Here is a 26445-nt window from a genome sequence, read left to right as displayed (position 1 = left end):
AGAGCACCCTCTACACATCAATGAGGTACAGCCTCCAACACATACATTTTTACATCTGGATATAAATAACAGGCTCTCTTATAACATCCGTGGCTATATGAACTAGATTCAACCACCCACCCCGCAAGCATATACTGCCTACGAAGCAAGCAGTGTATTAAGCAGTATACCTTCGGGTATTCAACCCATTAGCTGTCCCAGATATGCGCTACTATCAAGGTTTTAATTAGTTTATGTTTTCATATCATTAATAACATTTTATTATTTTGCTAACAGACCATTAGTGAGTGCACCTATAGGGATTCTTGTTCTGTCTCTTGAATGGTGTAGTTGCCCCAGGGTGGGTGGTTAGGCCTCCTTGGTGTTTATTAGGGGTTAATCCCTTAATTACCTTAGCGATTAAAACCGCTAAGGTAATTAAGGGGTTATCCACTCCAACTACCCACCCTAGCATCCTAAACACCCATCCTGGGGCAACAAAACCCTTTACCCTCACCTCTACCCACACCACCACACACAAGAATCGGTATAAGTCCTATTAGCCAAATATTGCTAATAGCACATGTCTCCATTCAAATATACTGTACAGTACTGCACATTGCAATAAAATAAAATACAAATTACATACAATCAAAACAAACACTAGCCATTTAAGCCATTAATTGTCACTGCAATTATCTATGCCCTCAACGAGGGCACAGATAGCCACATTGGCAATACCTGGGCACCCTACTATGCTCATCACCCACCACTTCTACCCCCAAACCCCACACCCCATCTCACACAGTAATGGGCAATAATCCTATTAGCCAGATCTGGCTAATAGCGCCTTTGCCCATTTAAAAGCAATCAATAGCCGGCCACCGTATAGTAAATAAAAGCAGTGCTTACCCCTGCCAGAATGAAGGTTGTGTCATCCTCGTCCTCATTCTTGATCTCATCCTCGTTCTTCCCTTCAGTGGAACCAACATTTAAAATACTAGCTACTGGCCAGTAACCCCTTAATTAACTTAGAAAATAGTAATAATTATGGTAATTAAGGTGTTAACATTTCCCTCGACCCCTTCAGGAAACCGAACCACCCATCGCAGGGCAACTACACCCATCACCCACCCCCTCTACCATTCACACAGAAATGGGCAATAGCCCTATTAGCCAAATATAGCTAATAGCACTTTGCCCATTTGTGAGGTCTAAAAAACCCACAATTAAATAAAATACACATTGCAATACAATAAATCCATTGATTGTAACTGAAGTTACCTATGTCCTCAAAGGCAAAAATGGCTTTTGTCTATTTTGTATTGCATGAAAAAATAACACATTTAAATAAAATACACATTCCAATTAAAACAAACAGTAGCCAAGAAATCCATTGATTGTCACGTTGGCTACATATGCCCTCAACAGGGGCACATTTAGCCACATTGGCAATCAACTGGCACCCCATAGCTAATAAATGTGTACCTTACCCGTGCTAGGATGAAGGCTCATCCTCCTCATATATTGTCACTTACGAGATCTCTTGTGATCCCCTGAATCCACAAGGCCAGGTAGTCCCACTACCTGTGAGAAGGAGATTACCCAGATGACCTGCGCAACCATCTGGGTAAGGTGCAGGGCCTCATGTGGGCCTCCTCCTGTTCTCTTGGTCGCAGCAGCATGATCAGATAATTTCTTTTTAAATTTGGCCTTACAGTCCAAACATTGCTTTTTCAGCATCTCAATGGCACGGACAGAATTTCCCAGATTGTTAATGCACTGCAGTATGCGGCCCCAAATACGCTGCTTTTCTGCAGTCATGGTCTTCTTGCACATAGCCTCCAATAATTAGGATTTTCAAATGTTTGCTTTAGGTATGATGATTTTTGTCTTAGGAATGCAATTCATTAGGTAGCTTTCAAAAGGTGTTTTTTTCCCACAATTCTTTCATTTAAACTATATATGTTTTGTAATATGATTTGCCTGCTGATAATATATTTATATTTTATTTCATCAAAATATAAGAGAAATGATTGTAATCTGAGTTATCAATCAATGCTGAGCTCAGATAAAGTCTTGTTCCAATAATGGAGTCATCAGATCTATTTTACATTTCAACCTAATTTAATGTGTCGGGCCATAATCATCTCTGTTTCACAGAGCTTTGCTTCATAAAAGCAGATTTGTTTAACCACAGACTCTATTTCAGCATGACTGAGAATGAAGAATAACGAACTAAGTCAGGCATATCTCATGGGTTATGTTTTGGCCATCGAGTGAATCCATCATTTGCTGAAGGAGCAGAGAAAAAGTGACAGGCTTGTTCATGCCTACGAGTCATTTTCAGGCCTATTGAAAATCTCAATGTGCACTTTGGATGAACTTTTCCTGTTCCTAATTTAGCAAATGTAGCCATGTGGTATGGGTTGTCTCCCTCAGATAGGGCATGCTCACTTCTCTGGGACATCAGCCCCTCCAAGCAGTTTTATTCTCTTCATTCAGCCAGACTTGAACTTTAAACATACACACATAAGCTCTATTTACAGAAGGATTTCAGAGTTAATTAAATGTTGAATTTGTTTCTTAGGGAATCACAAATGCCCTTAGGGGTCTGTTATAGAATTTTAACCAACAACTTTAATTTACCATTATACAGTATGTACTGTATATTCCAAAGTGTATCACTAAAGGACACATCATGGTTTTTCTTTGAGAACATGTTTGACAAAGAAAAAAGGCACCTCATACAGTAAATCATAAAAACAGGGTATATGAAATTAACGTGCTTCCAAGGCCACTGTGTTTATACTGTGTACTGTGTAATAGAATAAAGAATGAGACATATAGTACAATATAGATCGGGAATTTGGTTTTAGGTTTTAACATCTAAAAACACCACAAAAAACACTACCAACTGATTATATTATATTGCACTTACAGTTTAAACTGATAGAAAAAGGAAAACGAAGCATATTTTCCTCTTAATGCTTGATTGGATGCAGTATCCCGCAATGGACCTTAGTGAATCTCCATGGGGAGGGAAAGTGACAGGAGAGGGTGCTGTAAAATAGGGGTGAGACTGATCTGAGGGATGTTGTAACATGGTGTGGAAATTAGTATGAGAAGGTGCTGTAACATGGGTATGTAGATTAAAATGAGGGGATGCTGTACTTTACTTCCCAGGGAGTGCAGGGAAAGCAATGCAGAGTTGGGTGGTAAACCAGTATAGGGAGTTGATCTTGGAGGGGTCATAATCCATTCCAAAGTGGACAACGGTCTGGGTTTTGGTCATAATCTGCCAATTCACTACACCTACAACAGAGATTATAGTTTGTAACTGCTAATGTTGACAAACATTTGTAATAAATATAATGTTTTGAATAATTGATGACTAGAGAGAGGCCTGCAACAGAGTTTATATTAAAATAATTTATTTCAGTAAAACTATACAAGCCATTGTTTGTTTGTTTTTTGGTGATATCATTCTTTAAATCTTTGAAAGAACACTAATAATATTGTGTTTAGTAAAATTGAACTAAAGACAAAAAATAATTAGTTGGTTTACAGATTTACTTTCTCCTGCTGCAAAATCTAATTTAGCACATACTGTATTTGTGTGAAAGTGAAAATATGTGCATTGCTTTCAGAATTAAACATAATTGATTTACTCAAAATATAACTGGATTAGGTCTTTACTTCACCTTTCAACTCAATTTTATTGTCTTATGTGAAAAACAACTTTACAAAGACAGTGTAAAGACTTCCAGCGGTTTGCAGAATCAGTGCAGGGTGCCCTCTATTACCACCATTAACTTTAAAACTGGATGAAAAGCAAAAGCTAAAAAAGGCTAAGGATCTTGTTACATTTACATTTTTCAGCTTTTGTTTTTTTAAGTGTGCACATACATTTTATCATACAGTAACTGCTTGAAATAAAGTGCTGAAAGCGTGCCTGTGCCATACAATAAAAACTTTAGATCATTCTAAGTTATCAAAAAAGTATTGATGTTGTTCTCCTATGGAATAAAAGCATTGTATTAAACATTGATTTGTAATGGCAACACAGTATGAATAGAATAAATGTATGATTTTTTTTTTACTCCACATCAAATACTAAAAAGGGTCAAATCTATGTTCATACTGTAGTTAAAGGTACATCCAACTGTTTCTAGCATGCTTTTGGTTCCAAAGTTCTAATAAGGTTTAACATTGGATATTATTTATTTTTTGTTCATAAAATAACATTTCCTGTTTGGGCATCAGAGAACTAGGAGCATTAGTGTGCTGGTTATAGAACCCTAACTACAAAACTGAAAAATTATGTTAATTGGAGATTGGCAAATTTCAAACTCTGGTGGTTCATAACCTCTTGTTTGTATGTCTAAGTACAAATTACGGATGTAGTAGCAGGCACCTTTTTTGTGCGCAGCTAATTCAGACACAGGGCCTCATGCAGTAAAGTCCGATAGAAAAATAGCCGGGTTTTTAAATCACCATTTTTGACAGCGTTGCTATCACGGTATGCAGAAAGCCCCGAATACCAGTGATAGCAACATTTCAACAAATGGTGAGTGGCCGGCGCCGAGATGATCTGCCCTGCGAAAAGGGCTCACCCGGCGAGTTGATTCTGCTGCAGAGAGAAAGTGAGACATCTCTCTTTAAGCAAATCTCGCCCGAAATAAAAATATTTTAATTTAAATTGTATTACTAGTGTAGATGAGCAGGGGGTTTCCAGAGCAGGACCACATTGATTTCAGGTCCGGGGACACCCTGCTTCTCTAGATACAGGCCCCGTTATGGGGTGCTGGTATCATCTATGCATTGAAATGTCCCTGTCATGTGACGCAGGACATTTACATGCATAGGAGATACCGGTACCCTATAACGGGGTGTGTATCTCTGGAAGCAGGGGGTCCACCGACCTAAAATAAACGCGGTTTTGCACCGTACACCCCTGCTATAATACACATCATAAAATGAAAATGAAAATATGTAATAACACCAATACAAAACCCACCCGCTGTGCCCCACATAAAAACATTATTTCTTTTTTTACACAGAGGTTTAATACCACAGGCTGGCGGGGGACCCCGGGTTGTCCTCACAGGGGTCCGCAGGCCCCACAGGGCACACTGGGGGGTTACCATGGGTGTCTAGGGGCAATCGGGTGGTCCCTGCTAGGCTCAGTGGGCCTTCAGGTGGTTCTCGCAGGTGTCCATGGGTGGTCCCCATGGGTGTCTGGGGTTCCCCGGGTCATCTCCATGGGTGTCTGTGGGCACTTGGATGGTACCGATGGGTGTCTGTGGGCCCTCAAGTGGTCCCTCTGGGTGTCCGGGGGCCCCACATGGGTCCCAGTATGGTCCCCGCAGGTGTCTAGGGGTCCTCAGGTGGTCCCTGTGGGTCCTCGGGAGGTCCCTGTGGGACCCAACTGGCCTGCGGTACAATTCCTGTATTTAAAAAAAAAAAACATGGCCTACTTTTCAATAAATACACCTCCACCCCTCCCCATCAAACACATACACTACAGTAATGTGCAAAATAACTATTATTCAGAAATGGATAATAGATTATTTGCCCGTTATTAAACAAAATATTAGCCAGCCAGCATAAATAAAGTATATAAAAAATGTTCTACTTACCCCTGCCAACATGAAGGGCATCCTTGTCAGCATACTGCAGGTCCATGTCCTCCGATGCCAGCAACAATACATAAAAAAAATACAATCTAATGTCCCCTAACCCCTTAATCACCTTAGCGTTTAATAACCACAATAGTAATAAAGGGGTTAACCCACCCTGCCCCACTACCCACCCGAGAGGCTCAAACACCCACCCTCGGACACACTATACCCACCCAGTACCCATTGAGTGACATAGTAGTACATCCTACCCATATAATATGGGCATGATAATCTACTTTAGCAGTCAATGGTCACTCTAATACAGAAGCATGAATGTCAAAAATACACAATAATAAAAAAGATACAACAAACACCTAAACACCCATAAACAAAAATTAAAAGCGCTAGCCAACAAAGCAATTAACTAAATAAAACCACTAGCCAATCAATTAAAGACATAAAACTACTAGGCAATCAATAAAATAATTAAAACCACTATGCAATCAATTACATAAATTATACCACTAGCCAAAAAAATACATTTAATACCTAAAAGCAGTAACCAACACAACAATTAATTCATAAAACTACTAGGCAACACATTAATTAAAACCAGTAGCTACCAAAATACATCATTAAATAAAATGGCTAACCAATCTGTAAAAAGAAAAAAACAAGCCATGATAATTCAAATCAATTTAATCTAAACAATAAAAAGACAGAAAATAAAACAGTCAATAGAAAAAATGCATTTGTCAAAAAATGCATTGGCTCCCACTGTATTCCTGTACCATAAACAGGCACAGATTAATACATTAACAGTCAATGGGCAATGAAAAACATATTAAAAAAGAAAAATCCAATCAAAACAACTATAAAATAAAAAGTACATACATATAAAATGTATCTTACCTTTAGAAGCGTTGGTCCTGGGGAATCAGCAAGCTCTCGTACCGTGACATCACGAAACACAATCCAACGCCATGCACCATGAAGCTCAAGGACAGGTAAACAAATTCTTCATTCTTTTCTTTCATCTTCTTTTTTCTTCATCTGTGATTATTTTTTGTTTTTCTTTATTTTCTGTCTTAATCTTCATCTGTTAATCCAATAACCCCATGATAAATCCACGATGTTAACCCGACGGCTTCTTGAACTCAAATGAGACGTCACAGCCTTAAATATGGCCTGTGATGTCACATTTGGGCGGCAAATGGTTCACACTCCATCTGATTGGCTGTGAAAATCATGTGCCCTTTTTTGTTTTTTTTTATGTGACATCATGAAAGGGACTGAAGCCAGCCATTCAGAATGGCTGTGCTTCATTCCCCTTTAACATATGAACATAACATAGTTTATATAATAAAAATGCCGTGCAGATTATATAACTTAACGAATGCAGTACTTTAAACAATATTGCTGAGTTCTATGAGCGTGGTTATTACAGACATCAGCCTGCTCCAAGACAGTGCTTAGACTCGTAATGGGTGCCCCAAGCTGATCATAAGCCACTATAGTAGGAAGGCATCTTTCTCGCTGACTTCTGCGAGACTCTTTTTCAGTGGTTCCCACATTGGAAAGTCTATCATAGCCCTGGGTCCTTGATCCATCTCTAAGTGGATACTCTCTCTGTAAAGTCTCAACTGGGTACAAAACTTGGGTTTTTGAGATCCATAGGACAGCTTGTAGATGCCACTGGCGTGGGTAAATGAGGCATGGTTCAATTATATGCATGAACCAGTGTCTCAACGTGCTTACTCCATTCGGGCTTTTGTGAGCCCGTTAGGGTGCCTAGCATGTCGAGCAGTGTTCGGTTGAATATCTCCGGCAGAATGTCTCCCTCAGGATCATAAGGAGTAGTCCAAGACTTCTGGATGTTGAGAAATTTAAGCAGCGCCTTGATAAGTTTGCTCTTGAAGTCTCTGCCCTGATCAGAGTGCATCCGATTCGGGAGGCCGTGGTGGATGAAGTATTTCTCCTACAGAACTTTTGCACCTGTTATCACCTTTTGATCTTTGGTAGGGAACGCTTGGGCGTACCACGTATAGTGGTCGTCACCACCAGTATTTTCCTAATGCCTCTTGAATTGTATGCACAAGAATTCCATGCAGATGAGATCCAAGGGCCCAGAGCTTTTTAGGTGGCCATTGGAGCTATGCGGGTGGTCAGTCTCTTCCGCTGGACACACAGCAGACATTTCCGGCAATACCACTCTATTGACTCCCGCATTCTGGGCCAGAAGAACCGATCTCTTACTAGGCCGAAGGTCTTGTCTATGCCCAGATGCCCGTGTTCATCAAGCATAGATCATAGCACCTGGCCCTCCAGGCATCGAGGCAGTACCAGTTGCCTTCTGTCAGGGTGGTTATGGTATGAGACAATCCTGGGACCACGATCTATGTGGAACTTGTCCCATTTTCTCATAATGACCGGAACAACGTGGGTAGGGGCCCACTTCATCAAAGAGGGGTTGTTTCGTTAGATGGCCTGGTGTATAGACTTAGCCACCGGATCCCTCATCTGGTATATCACCAGTTCTTTCCAGGTGAGGATATAATCTGGGGTGACAGAATTGCCTTCGGGATGGCAATGAGCCGCAAGGAGTGCCATGGGCTGACATCCCAGGGAATCAGGTACTCTCAGCACGGAGAATGCAAACTTGTCCTCCAGTATGTCAGAAGTGGAGCACATTGCCCGCATTCCAGGTCCAGGTATTTCCTCCCACAGATCGTTGTCTTGGGTTGTACTCAGTCCAGGTCTCCTGGAGAGAGCATCGGCTCCGATATTTAGAGGCCCTGGTTTAATATTTCAAGATGAACTGATAATTGGAGAGAGCCGCTAGCCATCTGTGACCAGTGGTGCCCAACTTGTTAGACATAAGGATATATGTCAGAGGGTTGTTGTTCGTTCAGACTTTGAAAGAAACGGTGTACAGATAATCATGGAGTTTCCCCACTACTGCCCACTTGAGGGTGAGGAACTCAAATTTATGAACTGTTCACGGGGTTAGACTTTGGCTCACGTATGCCACTGGGCAAAGGCAAGCAGGATACTTCTGGTGCAGTATCGCTCCCAACCCATTGAAACTTGCATCCACGTGTAACACATACGGCAGCTCTGGATTAGCATAAACCAAGATGGGTGCTTCGGTGAGGCTTTTCTTAAGGTTAATAAATGCTTTTTCGCAGATGGACGCCCACTTATCTCCAAGGGGAGTCTGGTATGATGCGGCCTTCTGCCGAGGTCCCTCTGGTAGATCCTCAGGAGGTTGTTGAGGACCTTGGCTTTACTGGAGTAGCCTTCCACGATAGTATCTGCAGAATCCCAGGAAGGTCCATAGCTCCATCACGTTGTCTGGTTATGGACAGTGCACCACAGCTTTGACCTTGACGGGGTTGGTAGCCACTCCGTCTGTGGATACTATATGACCCATATAGGTGACTGACGTGCGGCAGAACATGCATTTGTCCAGGGACAACTTAAGGCCTTTTTTTACCCAGTCTGTATAATACCTTCAACAGTCATTCCTCGTGCTCTTCTAGAGTCTTCCCGAACACGATAATACTGTCCAGGTTGACAAAACACTCCTGGGGATTCATGTCTCCGATGGTTTTTTCCATCAACAGTTGGAAGGTTGCCGGGGCACTGCTAATGCCTTATGGCATTTGGGTGAACTGATAGAAGCCGAGGGGACAGACAAACACCGTATTCTCCTGTTTTTTGGAGCTCATAGGTACCTGGTAGTACCCAGACTGCAGGTCCAGCATGCTGAACCATTGGATTCCTGACAGCGCATTGCAGAGTTCTTCTATCCTCGGCAGGGTGTATTGGTCAGGGATGGTATACACTGGCGACACACTTTATTCGAGCTCGGCTAGTCCCACGAATTCGGGTATACTCGGGTATATTGAGGTTTGTGACTGTTTTCTGCCCGAGTGCATTGCGTTATTTTCCAGGCAGGGATTGAAGCATTTTATTCCCGCTGGCTGCAATACTGCACAGTATATATATATATACTGCATTACAATTCATGAATTTATGCCATCTGGTAGACACGCGAAGCATTGCAGCCTATTAAATCCTAATCATTATCATTTAACAGATCAGCCGCCCATCAGCCAGGCATGAACCATGGCTGGGAAGGCAAACGCAACGGGGCTTGTCAGAGGTCAGGAGCGGCGCATTCCAGGTATCTGCCAGGTACATACTGGGTATTTGCTCGAATAAAGTGTGTCGCAGCAGTAATTGTTCAGGGTCCGGTAGTCTACGCACAGTCGGACTGACCCATTCTTTTTGTGCACCACAGCGGTTGGAGAGGTGTATGAGATATAGGATTTGGTCACAATGCCCGCTGTCTCCATTTCTTTCAGAACATCCCTCACATATTCTACATCTCTGGGAGCGATGCATCCGGAATTCTCCCAGAAGGGTGTGGTATCATTCAGGCAGATTATGAGCTGGGTGCTCCGGCTGCAGCCCACATCCATCTCTCTGGTGGAGAACATTTCCAGGTATCCCTCCAGTTTGGCACTTAGCCTTTCCTTCCATTTGGCTGACAGGTTCAATTCCCCCAAAGTCAAATGGCAGCTCGGCCAGCTGATCTTGTGCTGCGGTGGTGTTCACTTGAGCCACTGTCTCGACGGGGGTAACTGGGTATATTTGACCCAGTCTTTGACCGTGGTTATATGGCAATGTGTACAGGGAGATGTTCTGGATGATCATCCCTGGAATTGAGGACCTCCACTCTCGTACCTCTGGCACAATCTTGTACCCTCTGTTGACGTCTTCCTCGGGCATACTCTCTAGAGAGAAGTAATTGTCGGCCTCCTCACGACCCGGGTAACAGCACACTGCGTCCATGTACTTTATTCCCCTGGGTGGAATCTTGGTCAACCCCACTGTGTGATTAACTAGATCACCATACCGCTCCTGGGCTGAGACCATGCAGCACTTCCTTGAGTACTGGATGCATCCGTATAGAAGACAGTGGTAGTTCACCGGACTCCTGTAGATAAGCTCGGATCACCGCCCGCATCACATCAGCATTGGTCCCGAAGATAATTGGGGAGCTGGGATGTTCTCTGGGTACGGGGCATATCAGAGCCTCCACTTCCATGGTGTGACACTTGCCGGTGTTCAACTACAGTATATCTAGTCGTATTTTCACCACGCCATCGATGGAGTAGTCTTCATTGATAAGACCCCACAGCTTCATCTTCACTGCCGACTGCATGGGAAGGTGCTTAAGATGTTGGTTGTAGAAGGGTCGGTATATAATATTCACTTGTGACTAGTATCCAGCAAAGCTGAGGAGTAAATATCTTCCACGAGGACCCTGATGATGGCTGCAGGCCCCACTCGACTGCGGGCCTCCAGTTGGGGTGCTTCATCGGGTCTAGACGCTGGGTCACTCTCCAACGGTGGGAGGGGTGGAGGGTCAGTTGGTGGCACTGTGAGGGTCATGACCCTAGGGTTGTAGGTCTTGGACTTTGGACATTCCTTGGAGAAGTGTCCACCTTGACCACAGTTGTATTAGCGGTCAGTGCGATCTTCTCCGGCACTGGATGGGAGAGCTAATCTCCTAGGTGGCGAGAAGGTCTGTCAGTACTTCTTCAGTGGAGTAGAATCCTCAGACTTCTCCTTGGGCCTAGACTGCTTTCCTGGAGCAGCATTACTCTCCCCTTTGGAGGATTCTCGGGACGCCTTAGGGATCTGGAACTGCAAGATGGCCTCCTGGTCCTGGATTTTGTCCATTAGGTCCTCAAAGTTGGGAGGATTCGTGGTTGAAATCGTACAGCAAATCCTGACCATGAGGGGTTGTGTGAGCAACGCTCCTCATAAGAATTGTTTGGTTCTATAATCCTCTAGATCGGCCATGTGAATGACCTTCTTGTTGGTCAGGGTCCACAACATCATCTGCAGCCATAGTAGGAAGTCTGATAGGTCTTCCCCCTCCTTTTGCTTGAGGGCATGGAACTGGGCCAACAATGTGATTGGGTGGTCATTCAGGCCATAGGCATTTGTTAGGGCCCATATCAGGTCTTTAGCCTCAGCCTCTTCATGGCACTCACGGTAAAGTCGTAAAAAGTTGGCGGCCGGTGGCCATAGACACTAAACGATTCTTTGCCACAGCCCAGAGAAGGCCTTCAACTTGCGGTATGGTTGCACCGGGGCCAACTGACTTATCTTTTCGGTACATTGCTGCAGGACTCCTATGAGTAACTGGGCCCCATCTGTACTGCTGGTACTGTACTGAATTGGTACAGGCCTTTTGACTGCCAGCTTGGCTCTGGCTAGAGCTAGCTGGGGGAGAGACAGATGGGGACACTCAACATTCTGCCATGCCGGTGAGGACACTGAGGGTCTCTGTTTGTGCACTGCATTTGGGGTATATGTGTGGACTTCCCCCTGGGGGAGCTTCAGGGTGCAGTAGAAATTCCGGCACATTTTCCATTGGGACATCACCATGGCAGTCAACTAGCACCGTACTCCACAGATTGGATGCATCCTATTTTATATCTATGATGTGGCTTTAGTGAACCCTGGTCTCTGTCTCAGGGGGCACGTAGGTCAGGCAAGTGTAGTGATACTGGAACCTGGTTGATGGCGACCACATAGCTGGGCAATGCTTGGTGTCATAGGGCCCACTTGTGAACACTGTGTCGTGACGGCAGGGACATATTCCCTTCTGGATGAGATTGTCTTACATTTAGATTGGGCACACCAGGGGCCTCATGCAGTAAGCAGCGAAAAAATGCATTCGCCAGTTTAGCAATTAGCCATGTTTTTGGCGTGTTAAACTGGCTGTATGCTGTAAGGGGTGAATCCCTGGCGAATGAATAAGCCACCACCATTTGATGAAATGGCGTGTAACCGGTGGTGGGACGGCTGCCTGGCGAGAAACTGCCAAGAAGCCATCCCCTGCCGAGTTGTGTTTGCAGCCGAGAGAGATCCGCTGCTCTCTCGGCGCTAACATCAGCACAATAAAAATTATTTTTAAAAGAACTTTTATTCATAGTGTACATGTGCAGGGGGTCTCCGGAGCTGAACCGCATTTGTTTCAGGTCGGGGGACCCCCTGCTTCCCGAGATACAGGCCCCCTTATGAGGTGCCGGTATCCCTCTGCATTTAAAGGTCCCGATCACGTGACCGCGGCATGTAAACAAAGCAGAGGGATACCGGCACCCCCTAAAGGGGCCTGTATCTCGGGGAGCAGGGGGTCCCCGGACCTAAAACCAAAGCGCTTCAGCTACGGAGACCCTCTGCACATCTACACTATGAGTAAAACACACATATCAATAAAGACTCGTTCCTTACCTTACAGGGTATCTGCTACGGTAACGAAGCAGCATGAATATTTATTTAATAATACTGTACAGTGAGCAGGGGGTCCCCCGAGCTGAACCGCATCACTTTGTGGACCAGGGACCCCCTGCTTCCCGAGTTACAGGCCCCGGTATGTGTGATCGGATGGTCAGTGTCGCCGCCATGTTTATAGCATCCAATACGCTACGTGCCCGCAACAAACATGGCGTCCACACTGTAACCGTTGCCCCAAACCGGGGCCTGTAACTCGGGAAGCAGGGGGTCTCTGAGCCACAAATAAATGCGGTTCAGCTCAGGGGGCCCCCTGCTCCCGCACAATATTATTAAAATACATTAATGCTGCTTCATTACCATAGCAGATAGCCGCTAAGGTAATGAAGGGGTTAACGCATAATAGCATGTTTATTGGGGACAAATGCTCCCAATAAACATAGCAGCAATACACAACATACAATACAGTAATGGGCAACATTACTATTATCCACAAATGGATAATAGTGCAGTTGTCCATTTAAAATACATACACAACAATAAAGACATTAAATACATATAGCACTCACCCATGTGCGGCTGCCACGATGAAGGCCATCCTCATCTTCATCATGCCCATGCACCATCTGCATCTGCAAAACAGACACAAGAATTAAAACATCCAATGTAATGTCCCCTAACCCCTTAATCACCATAGCGGTTATTAACCGCTACAGTCATTAAGGGGTTAACCCACCATCACCCACATACCCTCCCCCAAAAAAACCCCAACCACCCTCACCCACTACCCACAGGGGAGTCCTACCAAATACCCTTGGGGCAATACCCCCTCCCCCAGCACATACAGTACAATAATGTGCCAAATAACTATTATCCACATAGGGATAATACATTATTTGGCCATTATTAAACACATTAAATACCATAATAAAGTAAAGAAAATTGTACTAACCTCATCAATAAGAAGGCTCCGTCGCCAGCATCATCCTTGGGGTCCGTTGCCAAAATAATAAATAGCCAATACATCTCAATTACATTAACATACCAAGGAATCCCTTAATCACCTTTTCGGGTACTAACCTCAAAGGTAATTAAGGGGTGAAGCCATCCTGCAATGGCAACACCACTTATGCATAACATCCTCAATGAATTAAAAAGCAATTTCCTACACAAATCTCATGTAATCATTCAATCTGAAGCCTTAAATGACACTTAAAATATAGCATTTACAGTGTATACATGTAGCATAACATGTAAACTACATGTACACGCTGCAAATCAATGTTAACAATACAGTAATCCAACTCAAATAGCCTGACATCACAAGAAGTATATTATGTAAGCAAATAAAGTCACCATCAATGAATAAACACACATGTTAGTACAGAGAGCAAAGTCATTGGTGCACTATCAAGTGCATGAACCTGATAAATTAGTCCTGTTTGTTGAAGAACTGGTTGGAAAATGTCCACAGTCTGACTTCCTGGTTTTCTTCTGAAGTTTGTTAATCTGCAATCAAAGAGAACAGGAAACCATTGCGCAGTATCTCATGTGTATTGAAGCCTCATTCACACAGCTGCTAGATACTTACATCTAGATGGGTGAATGCAGGCCTTGAAAGGTATCTTTAAACCGGAGATTGATATCTGTCACCGGGTTCCCCACTGGTGTTGCTCCCACTCCATAGATGGCCGGTCCGCCCAATGGTACACAAAAGATAAAAGGCCCAATAGTGTGGTACAGTACAATTTAATAAAACAATAAAAAGACCAACATATAATGCACTCACATGCTAGATGATCCGACTGCACGATTTACAATGTGCCGTCCGCAAGCATGAGGGGCTGAACCGTGATGTGCGTGGAGGCTGGATCCTGCGTGTATCTCCTCCTCGCGGCCGCAAATCGGAGCGCCAGGTCCACCTCAGATGTCGTCACCTCAAACAGCAACCGCAAACAGCAACACAAACAGGTTGCTGTTTGAGGTGACGACATCTGAGGTGGACCTGGCGCTCCGATTTGCGGCCGCGAGGAGGAGATACACGCAGGATCCAGCCTCCACGCACATCACGGTTCAGCCCCTCATGCTTGCGGACGGCACATTGTAAATCGTGCAGTCAGATCATCTAGCATGTGAGTGCATTATATGTTGGTCTTTTTATTGTTTTATTAAATTGTACTGTACCACACTATTGGGCCTTTTATCTTTTGTGTACCATTGGGCGGACCGGACATCTATGGAGCGGGAGCAACACCAGTGGGGAACCCGGTGACAGATATCAATCTCCGGTTTAAAGATACCTTTCAAGGCCTGCATTCACCCATCTAGATGTAAGTATCTAGCAGCTGTGTGAATGAGGCTTCAATACACATGAGATACTGCGCAATGGTTTCCTGTTCTCTTTGATTGCAGATTAACAAACTTCAGAAGAAAACCAGGAAGTCAGACTGTGGACATTTTCCAACCAGTTCTTCAACAAACAGGACTAATTTATCAGGTTCATGCACTTGATAGTGCGCCAAGGACTTTGCTCTCTGTACTAACATTTCGGTTTACAGCTATATGGAATAGCTTGTTTATAGTCCTGGGCAGCCCATTCCCATACCCTCCCCTAATCTGATGGTGTGGGGTTTATATCATATAGTGGTTATCCTTAATACGTTTAACACACTTATTATTGTCACATTATTTTAATTTTTATTTATATTCCACTTGTTGTATATACTAATTCACTATACACACAATTCACAATAGGTTGAGCGCTTGGTTGTAGTTTAGTTTCTCTTTTCACAATAAACACACATGAATTACATCCCTAAACAATTAAAATACCATCCATACCAATTACACAATTAACTATAGCTATCGTAACAGAGAACAAGTTCAAAACATACAAAAAAGGACACCAACAATTACAATATACTATAGCAAGCCTCTCCATAACCTACAGTACAGCATAAAGCCCAAAACTTACATCTCTCTAATAATAAAATACATTTAACACACATCTATGCATAGCAGCATAGCCACAATCATTTACAATACAGAAAATCAAGCTTTAACAACACTATTATTTCTTACCCTGTATGTATATATCTCTCTAGACATACATACATACATACAGAGGCGGCACATTTTATTTGAGTGCGGCTAGCTCCGCAAGCCGGGGGATGCCCCGGCATGCTAGCCGCACTCCCTCGGCGTGCCGCGCGTCGATGCGCGTCATCGAGTGCCTGCGCCCCCTGCACACGTGTCCAGGGCTCCCCGAGGGAGCCCTGGTGTCCCGCGATGTGGGGGACGGCGGCAGGGGGTTCCGGGGGACCCGGCGGACCCGGCGAGCGGAGGGAGAAAGCCCCGATCGGAGGGCGCTCCTCCGCGGCTTCGGCGCGCGCCGGGATGTGCCTGGTTACTGCTGCGGCCGAGACCGGGCAAATGCTCAAATAAACTCGGCCGCAGCAGTACATATATACAGTGGCAAGAAATGATATGCATAAAAAAAAATGAAGACATGAAAAAGCAAAACAAAACACATTAACATTAAATACATTTCTTTATTTAACTTACCATTACTTGACCCCACCGACTCCCGTTGATCAGCTTACTCACGAACCAATCCACAAACAGGAACCCATAAAATAAAAAACCATAAAATAATAAACATTAAAATAATAAAACACGACAATCCAAGGGTCTTCTAGTTGTAATCCATCTTCATCTGTATTCTTCTACCTTCTTCCGGGGTCTTCTTGCCGTCCGGTGCCACGCCCTGGTCTTCTTTCTTCTGAGGAGGTCCTTCCTCCTCGGCGTCTGGCTTCAAAACGAGACGACATAGGCTTTTATCACATTTTCGTCATATGGTTCCCATGGCCCTGATTGGACCTTGAAAACCATGTGTTTTGGCCGATGTAAAAAAATATGATGACGTCACTTAAAGGCAATGACAGCACAGCCAATCAGAATGGCTTTGCTGCAATTGCCTTTACGATGACGTCATGAAAAGACACATGGCCGGACTCACATGGTACGGCAGCCAATCAGAGCGTGGGAAGTCTATCCCTACTCTGATTGGTTCAAGTACCATGTGACAGAGGCTTGGGGGAGAAAGGATGTGACGTCACACAATCAGAGTAGGTTTTTTATTTTATGGGTTCCTGTTGTGGATTGGTTCGTGAGTAAGCTGATCAACGGGAGTCGGTGGGGTCAAGTAATGGTAAGTTAAATAAAGAAATGTATTTAATGTTAATGTTTTTTTTTTTGCTTTTTCATGTCTTCATTTTTTTTTATGCATATCATTTCTTGCCACTGTATGTATGTATGTATATATGTATGTCTAGAGAGATATATACATACAGGGTAAGAAATGATAGTGTTGTTAAAGCTTGATTTTTTGTATTGTAAATGATTGTGGCTATGCATAGATGTGTGTTAAATGTATTTTATTATTAGAGAGATGTAAGTTTTGGGCTTTATGCTGTACTGTAGGTTATGGAGAGGCTTGCTATAGTATATTGTAATTTTTGGTGTCCTTTTTTGTATGTTTTGAACTTGTTCTCTGTTACGATAGCTATAGTTAATTGTGTAATTGGTATGGATGGTATTTTAATTGTTTAGGGATGTAATTCATGTCTGTTAATTCATTGATGGTGACTTTATTTGCTGACATAATATACTTCTTGTGATGTCAGGCTATTTGAGTTGGATTACTGTATTGTTAACATTGATTTGCAGCATGTACATGTAGTTTACATGTTATGCTACATGTATACACTGTAAATGCTATGTTTTAAGTGGCATTTGAGGCTTCAGATTGAATGATTACATGAGATTTGTGTAGGAAATTGCTTTTTAATTCATTGAGGATGTTATGCATAAGTGGTGTTGCCATTGCAGGATGGCTTCACCCCTTAATTACCTTTGAGGTTAGTACCCGAAAAGGTGATTAAGGGGTTCCTTGGTATGTTAATGTAATTGAGATGTATTGGCTATTTATTATTTTGGCAACGGACCCCAAGGATGATGCTGGCGACGGAGCCTTCTTATTGATGAGGTTAGTACAATTTTCTTTACTTTATTACGGTATTTAATGTGTTTAATAATGGCCAAATAATGTATTATCCCTATGTGGATAATAGTTATTTGGCACATTATTGTACTGTATGTGCTGGGGGAGGGGGTATTGGCCCCAAGGGTATTTGGTAGGACTCCCCTGTAGGTAGTGGGTGAGGGTGGTTGGGGGGGTTATTGGGGGAGGGTATGTGGGTGATGGTGGGTAAACCCCTTAATGACTGTAGCGGTTAATAACCGCTATGGTGATTAAGGGGTTAGGGGACATTACATCGTGAAGGGGTTAAGTGCACCCGCAACTCCCCCGCAAGCCCTAAACAAACACCAAGGGCCAAATACCCCCTTCACCCACCCCCGCTACCCACAATAAAGCTGGCACGGCTGTTTAACCCCTTCATTACCTTCGCGGTTAACCGCTAAGGTAATGAAGTGGGCTTTAAATGCATTTTTCCTGCCTCGGATGCATGCCGGGGGGGTCCGTTGCTGATATTAATGGTATCAGCTCCGGAGACCACCGGCATCAATCCCAGCCAGGAAAAAGGCCTGAATTTTTTCTAAGTGCCGATCCGCCACTCATCCGCTGCCTCTGAGCAGCAACTTGCCATCTTTTTCTTGCGTGGCTGATCCGCCAACGAAACGGTATTCTTTAGAGGCGAATAGCTCCGCTTAGCTACTCGCCTCTACTAGAATACAGGGTGGCTGAAAAAAAAAAATCGCCAGCAAAATTGGCGTTTTTTTTTTAATCTCGCCACTTTCTGGCCCCTTTCTGAATACGGATAGGCTTTTTAGGTGGAAAAGTGGTGAGAAGTGCCTTTCCGCCGCTTACTGCATGAGGCCCCAGGTCTGCAATCTCTGCAGTGCCTCCAAATATAGCCCCTTTTACCCCATCACTAAAGGAACTACCAGTACTACAGTTACCTGTTTGGCTACCAGAAGGCCTGAGCCTCCCGCCACTGGCAGCCTGGAGTGATATCTTTTTTGCCTTGGTGCAGCACCTCCACCTGTGAGGGATCCCAATGTGGTGGGATAAGCCCCTCACAGAAACAATACCAATAATTATCACACACAGGGTATATAATAACTGGTTTTACTGAATGCAGGATAATCAACCTGTACCCCACAGTAAATAGTCCACACACAACCCCAATAACCAGATGAGTGCCCCAAAGTACATAGGGTGCCTGGCACCAATATCCCTGATGTCATTTCCCAATGTCAGGCCCACCCAAAACTGTGTGGAATAGCGCTATCCTGTTAACTATTGGTGCACTTGTTGGGGTACCTGCCCGGGGCTCCAGCACCCGGGTACTGCTGAATAACAAACAGGGATCCGCTGATCCAGCGACGTCGCCGTACGTGATCGCCTCTACGTGGGTTGAACTGCTGTTGGAGGGTCTCACCTTTGAAAGTCTATTACTGCGACGGTGGTCTGGTCCCAGACCACAGGCCGCAATCACTGCATGGCATTTCACCGGTGCTATACTCTGACTATCAGCAGCTACTTGGGAATTGTCCCTAGCTATGGGCTTTCCCCGTAGCAGCCACAACCTACTGTGAGTCAGGGCGTATCTGGGGCCTAAGGGGGATATCTGGCCTTGTCTAGGATGCCACCTGCACCTAGACACTACCTTACTCCTCTGTGTCCTGCTTCAATGCGCATGCGTGGGGTGTTCCAACATGGTCACCACAACTTGTGAGCTCATTGCGCATGTGTAAAATGGCTGTAATGCATGCAAGTCTATCTAATATGGTGGCCCCCTTTGCGGACCCGCTCGCCAACTAATCACCTGCACCAGTCCCCCTCCCACAGACCAGGATGTAAGAGGGAGACCTGGATTTATAAAATTGTTTTATATTTGTGTGCGTGCTTATGTGTGACATACATTACCCAAACCATAGCCGTGTTGAAGTCAAAGCTATTCACACTTTACAAAATAGGGGTCATAATGTGTAATATTTGTGTTTGTAATATTTCCTTTCAACTTAAATGAGAGGGTTATTTATCAGAACGTATTTAATGCCACTGTGGTGCAAAAACAATATCCTATTTATCAAAAATAATTAACGCTTGCTTTTAATTCAAATTAATATCTACACATACAATAGATTGAATGTTTCAGGATTAGTAGGTGCACTCCAACTGAGGCTAATGTTAATTATCAGTCTGGTACTGTACTCCTCAAATTAAAGCAGCAATCCCTGAATTTTCTTTTTACTGTGCTGAATTGGGGGGCTCTGTAGGAGATGTGTGGTCTTATGTCCTCCGATGACCCCCCATTCCTGAGAAATGTGTCGTTTGTTATGCCAGTGTTTGAGACTAAATACTACAAATATGGCTGCAGGGTCACTAATAAAAAAGTTGCAACATCACTTTCAGGGGACATTATGTTTTCTATTGGCTGCAAGCAAGGCTAATTCTGGCCACCATACTGTGTCTACTGGGAAATGTAATATAAAAAATAATAAACGCACCCCAAAAAAAGTTGCAGCATGGACTGCGGGATTAAAGTTTTAATAGATAGTCACGGTGTAAAGAAGCTGAAAAATGAGGCTGTGCATACAGTATGCAATTGACGTTTTTTGGGAAAATAAATGTATATACGTTTGTGCCACCTTTGTCCATATCGGATAACACTATATACATATTGCAGCACATAGTCTTGTACTATAACATATATAATATTAATGAACTTTAAACAACTAAAAATTGAATAATACAGGCTATAAATTTAGATAGACATGAATGGTCCTATCTTGGTGAAAAATTCAAGCAAAATTCAATGGCCAGTAATGTCTCATGTGGATTTTACCCACAAGGCAAACATTTAGCACATTCATCATTTTCCTTTTATGTCCTTCTCTCTTTTGGCACCACTCAGCTTAGCCTTCAATGTGATGAGAGGGCACTGGTGCCATGTCTGTGAATGTGAGCTAATGAAAGTGTAAAGCTCTGGTTCAGCCAAGTAGAAAATTCCCATCTACTAAACAGGAACTGCAATCTGATATGATTGAGTATTTAGTCGACTTTGCTATTGTGTGTTTAAAATCTAGGATTCTGACATTTTTCTATAACCTCCTAAACAATATGCATTTGAAATATAATTTTAGCACCTCTTTTCACTGAAGATACCAGTGCTTGGGATAATTTCAAACTGTATGGAAACAATCTGTTCCACAACACTTCCAGTTTTGAACTTTTCATGCTCCAACAAACTGTACAGTACAAAAAAAACTTTCTTCTTGAGTATTTGATATGCCTTACAAGTGCATTGAATTACTCTACTCTAACAAGTGCATTGAAAACGTCTGTTTATCCTATTTTTTTAACACTTAGGTAATCTTTATTTACGTGGTGTTTTTACATATAAATCTCTGTGTATTTCTTTTGCCCCAGTTTTTCAACCCCCTAAGGGGATAGTTACTATGGTCTCCAAGCTTCAAAACCTGGGGCAAAAGCAGTGCAAAATAATTAAACCAGATTTATTACAGGAAAGAATTTCAATGGGATTGCTTTCCAGTGCTGCGTTCTTGCACTGACTTTACCCTAGTTTTGCAGATGCAATACTTTAGTAAACTAAAAAAAAAATATGTATTTTGTTGATGCATCTTTACAGGATATGATTTTAATATAAAGTATATAAATAAAAAATAATAATTTCCGTTTTTTTTTATTTTTTTACATTCTTTGAAATGTTTTAAACTACCAAAATATATATTTTTTTCATTCTCCATTTAATATAAAAATACAATAATTAAATTCAGATTAGGATAATTATCACGAATATACTGTACTTTATTGAATCAAACATATTTCAGTGTTAGATATACAGCACTTGCAACAATACAACAAATGTAAACAAAGTTCAGCATGCAACCATTGCTTAATTACTCTTATAAATGCATATACCAAATAATGAATCCTCAAGCTGCAGTTTTTAACATTATTATAAGCTAAACACACTACTGAGAGCATTCACTGATTTTCTATAGTTCTATGTTACAGATTTGGAGTCAGGGTCATTGATAATTAGCCTATCTGACCCTGTAGACTTAATTGACACAGATGATGAGAAGGTTATGTTCCTCCCCAACCATCACCCTTACTATCCTTAACCGTATAAGATTGAAATAATAACCATGCACAGCCATCTTTTGGGTGAATTAACCACAACATTTATTTAGCAAACAACCATGTTCTATGATTCTGATTTGGAGCCAGCTTCACTAATGTTTAGCAAGCCTTGTTCTATAGTCTTCAATAAAGTCACACTGCAAAAAGTCGGAAACTTCTATTAAATGCCATGTTTGATCCAGATCCCACATAATGATTTGGGTACTAGGTAGCTGCCACCTCTCCAACAATGTAAGCTAACTGTTTCTAGAATTATATAGCAATTATAAATTATAATAACTTTTTCTGCTCCACAATAATGGTGCTTTCTGTATTTATAATGAGTATTATACTTACATAATTGATGAGGTTAAAAAAAAAGTTCAACCTACTGTAAGTTATATTTAGACAACATATACTTAGCCTATATTTATATTTACAGTATTTGGTGCAGCACTAATTTGGATGTGCTAATATTGGGAGCCTAGGGTGAGCTCTTTCTCCTTGCGTGCAGCGTCTCCACCCATGAGGGATCCCAGTGTTGGCGGGATAACCCCTCACAGGAACCAATACAAAGCAATGCATAATACACCATACAATGTATTTAACTAAGGTTTACTGTATACACATACTAACACATACAATAACGGCAATAACAGTACCCACCATATACACCCAATGACCCAACATGTGGTGGTTCCCCAAAAGTACTGAGGGTGCTATGGCACCACTACCCCAAGTGTCCTGTCCCAGCAATTGCCACCCAAGTGTGAGTTAGCGCTACCCCCTGTGGATGTAGGTGCACATTGGGTACCTGCCTGGATGCTCCAGTACCCATGTGCTGCTTGACATAGTGAGTTGGAGCGGGTCCCACACAGTGTGGCCCCAACACAAATTCCCTCTGTCGGAAAGGGTCCTGATCATCCTCACAGTGTGAGCTCCAGGCGTAGGGTCTCAAACAATGTCTCTGAATCCTGTGACCTGGTCCCAGGCTGAAGGGCACCGCGTGACCGTCAGGTCACCGGTGCAGGAATAAGAATAAGGGGAAGTGTCCCTATCTGGGGCCTTCCCTACAACACTCCTCTACTATAGCTGAGGGTCTAGCCAGGGCCTAGGGGCAAGATCTAGGCCTAGGCCAGGAAGCACTGTTCTCTGGACATTATCTTCTTTTTTGCCTCCTCCTTTCAGACTCCATCGCAGGCTTTCCATGCGCGGAGGATATCCTGTTGCTCGCATACCATTGGCTGGTAAACTCCCATATCCTGCAGTCCATCTCTCTAGGGATTCTGGGAGTTGTAGTCCTGCGGCTGTATCAGCGGAGCTGTCCTAAGATGGCCGCTGCACTCCTCACACTGTGCATGCGCGCTTCACCGCATAGCGCATGGGCGATTACCAAAATGGCCAACCCCAACACTTCCAATTGCGTGGAGCTCTGGCCAACTGCTTGACAGCTTCCCCGCACCGGAGGCAGAGTAGGGGACTCGGCTACATATATATTTAGTTATTTATAATGATTTGCCATTTCTTATGGTTTTGGGTTAATGGTTAATTTATTTATATCTTGTTTATTTCATTTTAATTCACTTATACTGTGCCATATATACAAGGGATTTACTGACTGGGATAGCAGTTATCGCTTTATTGGTTCGTCTCTGTGTTTTTGGTATCAGCTGGTTCTCAGCTGGGACGCTGATTATTGCTGCTTAGCCGGAAATGCCAGTATATAAGGCAGTTTTTAACCTGCATGCACCACTCTTTGTTAAAGCACCAGTGACTGCGGGAAATGCATCAGTGGTGCCTTAGTACTTTTCTTCTTTGGGCAACTTGCTCCAATAAATTAGATTTAATTTTTTACGATCCTTCCTCCAGTTATCTCAACTTGCAGTGCTCTCCTGATCTCTTTTTCTATCTTGTATCTCTGGAAGCAGGGGGTCCCCTGCCCTTAAATCAATGTGTTTCTGCTCCAGAGACCCCCTGCTCATGTACAGTAGTAGTAAAATGTTTATTAAAACACAGCGATCGCTGGCGAGATATGCGCAGGGAGAGGCAGCTCTTTCTGTGCAGCTCGTAGCCGTATGGCATGGGGAGACCTTTGAGTGAAGCTAAAATTAGTTTTTCTGCCTCGCCGAGCAGTTTAGGTATTTTCCTGCAGCACGGTTTGAGGTGGGTTCAGATTCTTTCTAAATACCATGATAACTCAACTGACAAACCGTTCGGCGAGAACATGCCTTGCGATGTAGCAGCAAACTAATCGAGGCTACTAGCATAGGCCCCTATGCATTTTTGTATTATTAATTTTAACTTTATTATTGTGTGCAAATAAAACATTTCGTTCTCTAAAAATTCTTTTTGGTGTGTTCACATTTTTACTCTTTATATTTCGATTAAATACACTTGAATTACATGCAGTACAGTACTAAACATCTGTGTGATATTGGATCGTGCACACATGAACGGGAAAAAGTGACAGGTGGCACTGCAATTAGATTTTTACGACACAATGTGGGTGATGCACTAAGCAGTGATAAGTGGGTTTTCTGGGTGCTATGCACAAAGCAGTGATACAGTAAGTGCTTTTAAGTGAGATAACTGCCTTTATAGCGTGATACTGCCTGTTGTGAGATTCACAAAGCAGTGATAACAGTGCAGTATTGTGCTATGGGGGTTATGCACTAAGCAGTGATAAGTGCTTTTAAGTGAGATAAAAAGCCATTATATCATGATACTGCCTTCTGTGAGATTCACAAAGCAGTGATAAGTCGTTTAAGTGAGATAAATGCCTTTATAGCGCGATACTGCGTTCTGTGAGATTCCCAAAGCAGTGATAAGTGCTTTTAAGTAGCCATTATAGCAGGTAACTGCACTGTTATCACTGCTTTATGAATCTCACAGCAGGCAGTATCACGCTATAAAGACAGTTATCTCACTTAAAAGCACTTATCACTGCTTTGTGAATCTCACAGCAGGTAGTATAACGCTATAATGGCTTTTTATCTCACTTAAAAGCACTTATCACTGCTTAGTGCATAACCCCCAATAACTCACGATCACCAACTTGAGTTTCTGGCCGGTATTGCAAACAATGCTTAATTTCAATATCTGCAATCTTACAGACCACGGTAAAATCGCAGATAACTCGCATGAAAAATGTCTGAAATCTCACGGCAGGGCAAGGCACACCTCAGGTTGCCGCATGGAAAATGGTTGACAACAGGCAGTTGCAGCTGTACATACCATTTACTGAACTGTGGTAAGCTCTGAGCCCTTTTTTCTTCTGGCTTTGGAGATCTCTGATGTGAGGTGTCATAGGAGTTTTGGAGTGCTGCAGCACAGTAGACTCAAGGAGAACAGGATGAAATCATATCGCGTAGAAGCATGAGCGCAATTTTCCTCCGTATCCTTTTTACTGTGCTTAAGATGCATAGCTGGGCAAAACTTAATCTAGAAAGGATTGCAGTGGATAACTGGGCAATATTAGGTTTTCTTTTCTAAAAGTAAAATTACAATTGTTTTATTTATTTTTTGCAAGATGGTTGCAATACGTTAATATAGTACATGGATGTATTTATATTGGATAAACCTTTTTCCAATAAAGTAAAAAAAAATCACATGCAAATATTTGATAGTCCTTTAGGAGAATGCAGTAAACAAAATGTCAGTAAATCTATTTTATATAATAGATAATATATCATTTTGTGCCTGCTAGCTGCTAGCATAACCAGTTGCTATATGGGAAGTATGAGTCATTTATTTTATGTACATGGTATAGTTGTCAATGATATATGTTGACAATAAGAAATCATTTTCATGATATGAAGCAATAATTATTGTTATCAGATTTTTATTATTGCTGGGTAAACCCTCGTCTAGCTGTCAACTTGGGCTACTCAGTGCATTATATTATAAAATGCTATAAAAGTGTATGCAAAGTATATGTGTCACGTACTCTACCTTTCCAAATGTTACCTTGACTGGGAGCTTAGTGACCATTATACAGATGTAGCAGTCCTTTATTGCTCCCGTGCTTTGCAGCAGGACAAACACAACATGCCACTGGGAATAGATGCCATTTTAAGTGGCTTAGACCTGCTCACAGAAAGGGTGGGACTACCATGCTATTGCAATAATACCAGCTACATTCAATTATCTTAGACAGGTTACATAGTTACATAGTTTTATAGTAGATGAGGTTGTAAAAAGACTTCCATCCATCAAGTTCAACCTATGCTAAATTTAGACAACAGATACTTTATCCTATATCTATACTTATTGATCCAGAGGAAGGCAAACAAAAAACCCCATTAAGGGGAAAAAATAATTCCTTCCTGACTCCAAGAATTGGCAATCGGA

Source organism: Ascaphus truei, chromosome 3 (genome assembly GCF_040206685.1).
Source record: "Ascaphus truei isolate aAscTru1 chromosome 3, aAscTru1.hap1, whole genome shotgun sequence".
Lineage (NCBI taxonomy): Eukaryota > Metazoa > Chordata > Amphibia > Anura > Ascaphidae > Ascaphus > Ascaphus truei.
This window is presented reverse-complemented; position numbering follows the sequence as displayed.